Source organism: Lycium ferocissimum, chromosome 1, assembly GCF_029784015.1.
Source record: "Lycium ferocissimum isolate CSIRO_LF1 chromosome 1, AGI_CSIRO_Lferr_CH_V1, whole genome shotgun sequence".
Lineage (NCBI taxonomy): Eukaryota > Viridiplantae > Streptophyta > Magnoliopsida > Solanales > Solanaceae > Lycium > Lycium ferocissimum.
The window spans coordinates 54,857,713-54,867,550 of NC_081342.1; the positions used below are offsets into that span (position 1 = coordinate 54,857,713).

The 9,838-nt window shown below is 35.5% G+C and overlaps 1 long non-coding RNA gene across 1 annotated transcript; it reads right to left on the bottom strand.

Moving 5' to 3' along the window:
- Positions 1–1,156: 1,156 nt before the first annotated feature.
- LOC132030140 (uncharacterized) lies at positions 1,157–1,705 on the bottom strand. The gene is made up of 2 exons (XR_009407995.1): positions 1,532–1,705; positions 1,157–1,494 (listed from the first exon to the last, which is right to left on the bottom strand). It is a non-coding gene; the product is annotated as an uncharacterized LOC132030140 (long non-coding RNA).
- Positions 1,706–9,838: the final 8,133 nt, after the last annotated feature.

The window sequence follows — 9,838 nt, forward strand, 5'->3', positions numbered from 1 at the left end:
GGAGATTATTATTTCTTATTTATTATCACCTATTTAAGAATTGCGGGAAAGAAACTACTACCTCGAAATTATTTGTATATATATAAAAAGGGGTTTTAAAGTAATTATAACTATGTGAATAAGTGCGTATTTTACAAAGGAAGTAGTTGATGGTAACGCATGCATGAGAAAAATATGCATTGACATTTATTTTATATAAGAATAGTATGTATAATATAGAATAAAGAGGGGTATATTTTTATAAGAAAAATGATGTATATATATTATGAGAAAATAACGTATGTAGGCATGCTCATTGTAAAAGAGAATAATTAATACGAGCTGTAAAATTATATGTGCTAGGCATGTATATTAAAAGTACATGTGTAATTTTTTAAAGATTAGGTATAAATATGGTAATTGTATATAAAGACAGTATATATATAAAGACAGTATATATAATGTAGAGTATGAACATACATATTTTTATGAGAAAATAATATGTACGTGGGGTATGTTTATCATATGTAAAAATAGTATAGAGAGGCATTCTTTTAGGTATAGCCATGGAAAATATAACAGTATGTATAAGTACTTTGATATAGATAAGTATACACATAATGAAAAGATGATTAAAAATAAGATAGTATATGTGTATTAAAATAAATTACGTACCTTGTAGTTCTTGTAAAATAGCTCGGCCACTATATATAAGCCTAATATGATTTTTCTTATTTTCAACTTGGAAGGTAAAGCTTGCTTGACGTTAGTGCAAAAAGAACAAATTCCAAAAAGAGAAAGATGTTTTGGGCCACTAAAATTCTTAATCTTAATCCTCCGAATTGGCGTTTCTCCTAATTCCAAAAAAATTCATGCGTGAGCCTTTACATATTCCACCCCTAACTCTTGCTTGAAACGCTAAAAAAGAAAAAAAAAATTGTTAGCAAATTCCTTATTTGAAAAGAAATCTCATGTTTTATCTAAAAAAAAAAAAACCCCGAATTTTTCTTGCATCCTAAAAAAGTTGATATAATTTATGAGATTAACATGCTCTAACTCAAAAAAAAAAATCACGCTAGGATCAATATCCGAAATATAGGGAAATGATGACTAAAATTACTACTCCATCATTACTTAGTCATTTCTCACGGGCTACGCTCGTAAGCAAGAACAGAGAGGCTACAAACACAAGCTCGTAAATACAAACCACAAAAGCGTTAGTCAAGAGTTGTAAACAAACATGTGCATATGATAATATAAGGACACGATAATTTTGAAGGAAGGAGAAGGGATATGGACTCGAGACACGAATGAGATGGGACTGCTAGCTCGAACAAAACCGCAGCTACTGTTTACTCCTAATGCCGGGCTGAACTTGGAGTTGCCATAACTCCAATATTCTCCCATGTGCGTTCATGCAAAAGAAAGGAGAAAAGGAATTAGAAGCAGTCTTAATAAAAGAAATATAGCAAGTAAGAAATGCAATATATACAGCTAGTTAATTCCAAAACACGTCTTCAATACTTAAAGCTTCTCAAACGTAGATTGCAACTTCTAATCCGAAAAGATTAGGATGACAGTTAGCCAAGGATGAGAAGTAGTAAGAGAAGCTAACAGCATTTAACCAACTGTTAACTAATAAACTCACCTTCCAATGAACTCAGGTACAATACTTCAAGAACTTCTAGCTAGAATAATAGAAAAGAAAACTCCAATACTTTTATAAAATAAAGGAGAAAAAAAAAGATGTCTTTTTCGTTAAAAACACTCCCTAAAAAAATAGAATTTTTTTTTTAAAGTAAAGCCGAACAGCTGCTCGACGAATCAATTACTACCTTTACTAGTGTGAAAAAACAACATACTTATACCCAACTCGTCTAAATGGAAGATCGCACTCACAACAAGCCGAAATGGTCTAGACTTCAAAACATGTATCCACTGCCATTTAGATTCTTTTTTTTTTTTTCAAGCCACATTCTTATTTTCCTCTGTAGATTATCAACACGATATTCAGACACAACCTAGATCATAAAGGAGAACATTCATCCTTTCCCTAAAAGAAGTAGTCATTTCTCCTAAGTTAAAACATATTTAGGCTAGTTTACATGCTAATTTTGGTTAAGAATTGTGATAAAATATCCACTCCAACCATTTGAAAGAAAATTCAAATGAACAACAAAGCTATTCACATAGTCACACATTCTACAGATTTTCATTTAAATAAAATCAGTAACCTCTGCTCGAGACCACAGGCTCGCCAATTCAACCAAAAGAACAATGATACACGCAGTCCAACTAACATATATATGAAGGACAAGAACATTCAGCGACTACGTTTTATTCTATGAATTAAAATGACATGAGAGTGAGAGTGGTTACATATATATTCTATGAGAATGAAAGAAGAATAGTTTCCTGGTAAAAAAAATGCACAGACCACAAAATGAGAAGGGTAACTACAGCACATGCATCCACATTTATGTCTTAGTAATTTGGTAAACTTCATTCCTATTCCAAAGCTAAACCATGATCACCCTGTTGTAGAATAGCATACTTATTTATTGTATTTTTAATGAAAAGGCCATGATCTGATGAATCAATTTAAGCACATATAACTAGGAAATAGAAGCTAAAATTCCATAATCCAATACATGAGCTAATACTCTAACAATTCGGCCTACGCACCTTTATTGAGGTTCATGCTTCTTAATAATTATACACTGCTTCTAAAAATAGCAAAAATAGATAAAAGTACATCTGAACATTTTATTAATCATACAAGAAACAAAGACGGCCGTTAAACCCAACCGTGTACTCAGCGATCATGAGGGCATGCATTCGTCCAACCTTAAGTAGTTGACTACTTTTGGTGAGATTTTTTTTTCTTTATTTTCTTATTTTGGAAGTAACAAAAACTATTCCTAATCTTGGTTATTTAATTGAACTACATGGTCAAGAATCTCACATAATACACACAACCCATTAACTTTACGTCCATAAAATGATCAACATGTCCAACTGATTTGTAACCAGCAAGCTGAAAAGCTTGCGCGAAGGCAACCATGGCCAAATATTTGTAACTTAATAACTGAACATTGAAATTATTTTTTGTTTCAGTAAAGATTTGATAAAAAAAAGATCCCAACAGGACAATTGCGTGGAACAGGTACTCAATATACATTACGTGTCGGATGTTCCCGGAGCTATGATCTGTCACTTTGGCACTTCCAGTTTAAACAGAAGGTGAAACTTGGATACATGAATTTTAGACCTCTGAACAAATTGAAAAGACAATATCTAGCGAGACGATATCCACACAGTATGCAACACTTAGGCCAGTCAAAATGATGAGCTAATTCTCGGACAACCTAAACGCGAAAAACGCGGTCAAATAGGGCAGCCTACTGTTACAGTGGTTTGAACAATTTGGCATGCCATTAAGGTTCTAAGGTTACGCCATCTAAGTCTAAAGAAAGAGATAGATTCGTGTCATACGATCAGCCCCTTAACGATGGTCCCAACAAAGCCAAGAGACTCAACGAGGCATAAGCTTAGTAAATCTTGAGTATTATACCAAGTAGAACTGGAGAATTGCTCCTACTAAATGAGAACACAGATGAAGTGCCCTTGACAAGAAAACATTATATGTAACTGCACATTCCTAACATAAAGACCCTTCAGCGGGCAGATTCATTATTTTCTTGAATGGGACTCATATTAAAGAAATAAAATGGTTTCATGGACATGACTCCAAAAACACAGAAAGACGAGAGGAAAACGATCATTCAATCTAACTGCACACTCACATGATTCCATTAATGGATATCCTTTAGATGACATGGTTTGTGTTAGCTTTTATGTACCATTTTTTTTTGAAGAAAAACAAGGCAGGGGCAGATTCGGATAAGCCTAAAAAAAATAAAACAGAAACTAGGCTAAGGAGGAAGTTAATCACATATTCGACAGGTTTAATTTCCATGAATCAACAACTCTTCTTTCAATCAAAACAAGTAACTTTTTCTCAATCAAAACAGTAACTTTTTAACCCAAAAACAGTAGCCATTTAGTAAAAAAAAGTAGCTTTCTTTTATATCAAAACAGTAACTTTCCTTAAAAATAATAACTTTTCTTTCGAACAAGACATCACCCTTTTATTTGACCGAACTTAATAACCTTTTCAATGCTAACTACAACAGGGACAATGCTAACCTTTCAATGTCCTCAAACAAATAAAGTTTCATGCTCATGTCCAAATAAAAGTAGGAAAACAGCTATTTGACACGAACGTCTTAATATTGACCCATACTAGAACTGGTTTTGAAGACATGAACGAGGGATAAAACATGATCCAAGCCACCTATAGCTACAGCCTTAATGGTAAAAAAAAAAAAAAAAAAAAAAAAAAATTACAGAACGTGGACAGATTCAAACCAACGGAAACAAAATGATTATTCAAACCCGTATGTAGACTAGTATTAACTACCAACAAAATCAGGACATTTATTATACTTCTAAGAGTTAGATTCAATCAGGAACCTGACTGCAGACATTGCTTAAGAAAAGTACGAATAATCTTAATATGAATGCGTTCTTAACAATTTTTCTAGCACACTTTATAAGCTCATGCTATTAGGAGCACACTGGGGAACAATCCCATACATCGACATCTTATTTCCGCAAGCAAGTAAGTTGTTTTAGTTAGAAACTTCAGCCATATTTCATATGAAGCATAGTCGAACAATGATTCAAAGATAGAAAATGCAATCCTCTTGATAAGTTACTAGCGACTATTGTTAACTATGTTCAAACAGTTCTTATCATTGGTGCGATGTATCCTCCACGAATGGCTTAATTATTCGCAGGCATGACAGCAGTAACTAACCATACCCTTCATAGCACGAACATGAACAATACTCAATCGGATGCATCTTTATCCTATATTAAAAGTCATCACCTACTTATATTTTTTCATAATGCTATGGCAAACAACCTGCCAAAATCCATACCCTACCATTTATATGACCATCCCACTACACGTAGTCGACTAAGTAGTTTGTAATTCCTTCAAGCGTAGGCAGTTTCCTTTACTATTTTTTATGCGACAAGTAGGAACAAACGAGGAAGCGACCAGGTCCAAATCCACAAAATCGAACAAAACAGCCATAACCAATGTACGATCACTTTCCAGTCAGCCAAACCAAACAAGCGACGATAAATACTTGGACGACTACATCTCTACTTCTATTAATTTAAAGGTAGAATTTCAGCCATACCAAATGGGAGTCAAACAGCCCTGAAACAGCCCTTCAGAAAAAGAAAAAAAGAAAAAAAACCCGATTTGAAGCAAGACGACGTCACTGTTCACATGTTCTTCAAGCTAAATTATCACTTCCTTTTTTTTAAGTATAATAGTTTGTATTAATCATTTCGTCGCACAGATTCAGAGCAACAAACAAACTCGAATAGACCGAGACGACACAATCGACAGAGCGATTCAACGACTACATTTTTTATTTCTGAACTGAAAATGACAAGGAGACAAGAATGTTTACCTTCTTTAGGACAGCGAACTGGGCTAATGTCGTCGTCGAGTCTCAGAATCCGCTCGAAAGTTTGTCGTTTTAGCCGAGAACTTGAAAAGAGATTTCGACAGCCAAAAAAGAGACTTAAAGTTAAAAACAGAATTTTCTACCGAATTTAAATTTCAACCAAAGGAATTTTATGAAGGGGAAGCTTGTGAAAAATAAAAGGGGTTTTTATCTTCTTCTTTTTTTTCGACTTCTTGAACTTAAGGAGGATTTTTTAACTATCAAGAGACTTATAAAAATCCAGATTTTCTCAAATTGTTCAACTTTTCTTTTTTTTTCAACAGCCGATAGAGGCTGATATTTATAGGCAAAGCTGAGGGGGCTTCAACAGCTCCACAAAGAAGCAAGAATTCGAAATCCAAAAATAAGGGAAAAGGGGGAAATTTGGGAGATATTTTCAACAGATGAGATGATGAAAATAGGGATGGGAAATCGGCTGAAATCGCACATGGAGCCTGCAAGTTTCAGAGATGGAGTGTGGGAAAAGAGAAGAGGGGTGTAGGTAGCGAATTTTGTGGGATGTTGCTGTGGTGGTGATGAAGTGATGGAAGTGACGGGGAGTGGGGTGGGATGGCGGCGTCGGTTGAAGAGAGAGGATCGTTTGGTTGGGGATGAAAAGGGAGTTTAGGGATTAGTTTGGTTAGGCTGATTTTTAGTCTTGGGCCGGGTCGGGTAGTGGGTTGGGGCGGGTCGGCGGGAATTGGGCTGGGGATTTGAGTGTTGGGCCACAGGTTTTGTAGAAATGGGAATAGGATTTGGCCCAAATTTTAAGTAGATGAATTAATTTCTAATCCCCTCTTACTTTAATCAATTAATTAAAATATGCTTCTTCATCTTGATTAATTCCCTCAAAATGTATACCTATATAAATTATAATACAAGTAATTTAATATACGCATTTAGTTTAAAAATAGTGTAAAAGATGATTAATACGGTAATAAGTAAGATTAAAGGAAAAATGTCAATGCCAATATTGATATACGAATATCAACATTACTATTATTATTATTCTTTTTTTTTTTTTCGAATGATTATAAAAAAAAATGTTTAGTCCTTTTCAATTATAAAATATGATGTTTGGTCATTTTTAAGAGATAATAAAAATGTTCTTAATTTTAGCGAAATATATCTTGAAAAAAATAGTGTAATAATTAGCGAAGATATTCCAAACTCATTTTCGGAGAATTTTCACGACTGAGAAGCATAGTGAAATTAATTAAAAAAAAAAAAAGGAGGGCCAAAATTGGGTGTCAATAGGATTAATAAAACATATGAAGCAGAGAAAGAAAAAGAAAGTTCATGAAAAAATACCAAGATGACCATCAGTAACTTCCTCATTTTCCTTGACACTTGATCTTGTTTGGTCAGGTTGCATGTTTACGTCATGCACTTTCTCGGAGGGCTTATAATGACCCGTTTGGTCGTTATAGTCCTTATGACATTTTTGCCCTTTTTCGAGCATTGATTAGCTCACTTTTGACCCGAAGGGACTGTTGATACGCTTTTCGAGGTGTCTAGATCAGATTCAGGAAACTTTTTGGAAAAATTGGGCTTAAAGTGAAAAATAGTTGACCAAAAGTTAACTTTTGAGTAAACGAACTTTTTTTGGAATTCTGTCGATTCCGAGAGGTCCGGATGGTCGTTTAGAACTTGTGTGTATATCTGGTTTGATTTCCAATGCACTCGGATGCATTTTGAGACTTGGGTTGGGAAATTAGAATTAAGGTATCAGGGGTTGACTCGGTCAACAAGACCTCCGTTAGGAATTCCGAGGACACGACCTTGTTCATAGCATATTTTTGTGTGGGTCTGTGTTTGTGGTTTGCGAGCAGATGGACTCGGGAATGGTTTGGGATTTCATTTGAGACTTAAAAAAATTAGAAAATTTCTGGTACCTGGTGCCCACATTGGAGGCACCAGTACCGTCCCAGCGGCGCTGCTGTTGTGGTGGGTTCACCGTTGGGGCGGCCAATAGGAAATTGGCCAGACAGCCATGGCAGTCTGTTGGGCGCTGTAGCTGCACCGCCATTGCGGCCCCATTGATGTCATAGCAGTAACGGGCCTGTTATTTCATTAAGTGTGTTTTAAATAAGCCCTTAGTCTATCATTTATTGCCATTTCGAAATTAGAGCTTTGGGGACTGTTCTTGGAGATATTTGGAGAAAACTCTTAGAGGTAAATCTTGCTAATTTCTTTACTTTTCCATTAACCTTAATCATCTTAGATTACTCTTTTCTTTAGTAAATCCTTAGTAATGGAAGATAAGAGTGGAGATAATGATTTTTTTATCTAGGCTTATTAATGATAAAATCGATGGGGTTTATGCTACTTTTTGATGAATCTAAGCTTGTTAATCATATATCTTCCATTCTTAGTGTTGAATTTCGGAATCAAAGAGTTAGGGTTTATACCCAAATTGGGGGTTTTGCTTCAAATTCAAAATTGGGTAAATCTATGAGCTAATTCAGCAATTAATGATTGGGTTATGATCACCTAGTGCTTAATTTAATATTTTGCTTCTGAATTTCCCATTTTACCCTTGTGGGCCAGTTTTTCCAATTTCTAGGGTTAGAATTGACATAAATTGAATGATAGCAATATTAATATCATTCTTCATGATTTCTAATCTAGAATTCGATTATGCCTAGACTACTTTGGTTCTGAGACTCAGCGGAAAGGTAAGGCAAATGAGTGAGTTGTTGGTGTTTGCGATTCGGCCATCCAGGTAGGTTATGTCTTACCCTTCGTGAGACTTCGTATAGCGAAGCATATATTTAGATTATATTATCGGAGATAGCATATGAACCTTCGGGTATGAAGTTGGGTTGGATATTGCCTTAGGTTGGGCCCTGTTGTGTGTTTGGGGCTAGTCACCCCGTTGTGTTGTGATTTGATTGTTCTATTGTGTTAGCTTGATACCATGAGTTATTGATAGATATTGGTTTCTATTTTATCATCTTGATTACGATGTTGTTGGCGTACCCACTGTCGGTACTTGTGATTCGGATATATCATTGGCGTACCCATTGTTGGTACTTGTGATATTGAGCATGATTATTGATGATGATACATGCATTGTACGCACTCTCATTTTTCATGATATACTATTGAGATACTGATGATATTTGATAAAACATTATGATAAGCTGGGATCGATTTTACTTGAGTGACGTGAGAGGCAGATATCTGATGTTAATTCCAAAATGTTGATTGAGTGAGTGCGTGTGACTCCGCGGGTCCAATAGAGTGGTGCCGGTGATAACCCCCTGTGGGCAAAGATCCGGGGCCCTGTCTGTCTGTTGGGCAAAGATCTGGGACGGGAGGCACTTAGACTTCGCGAGTCACACTGGATTGTGCTACCGAAATGTCGATATTTCCGTCCGGAGTACATGTGTACACAGCATTTGCATGGCATTGCATTGTATCCACACATTATTGCATTGAATTGCACAATGACTTATTTTGAGATGTTTTGATGTTGTACTTGTGAAGTTGGATTCAGACTTGATATATTCAGACTTGACACATTTGGGATTAGATGCTTTACTTAGGCGATGACGTGCACTTGGATTCGATTACATTTGATTTAGACTTATTGGTTGTCTGCCTATCTGTTGTATTATCTGAATTGTGTTAGCTATGCTTAGTCGGCCGATGATGCCTACCGATCTTTGTTGTTTTGTCTTGACTCGCACTTCTTGCATTCCTTTATGAATGCAGAGTATCAGGTTGGATCTGCTTCCGTTACACGTGGCTGATAGTCGCTTTAGCATTATCTTCGAGTCTTCAGGGTGAGCATAGCCGTTCGCATCTTTGAAGACTTATCTCTCATTATGTCCTATTTCTATTCAGAGACATAGACAGTTTATGTATATTATTCCAGACTTGTATTATTTCCCTTTAGATGCTCTTGTACTACTCAGACTAGACCCTGGGGATATTATTATTATTCCGCATTTTTCCACTATATATATATATATATATCGTGAGACTTACGTATTTATTCTATTCCGTTTCTCGATTTAATTTTTTATGTATTTATTTATCGTTGGGTTAAGATTTCGCTTACCGAGGTGGGAAAGCTAAGTGCCCACACAACTTATGCTAAAATGGGTCGTGACAAGTTGGTATCAGAGCCCTAGGTTACCCAGTCTATAATACAAGAGTGTGTCTAGTCGAGTCTCATGGATCGGTACTATGAGCTCCGTACTTATCTGCGAGAGGCTATAGGACATTTAGGAAATCCCACATTCTTTCATTCTTTCGTCTTT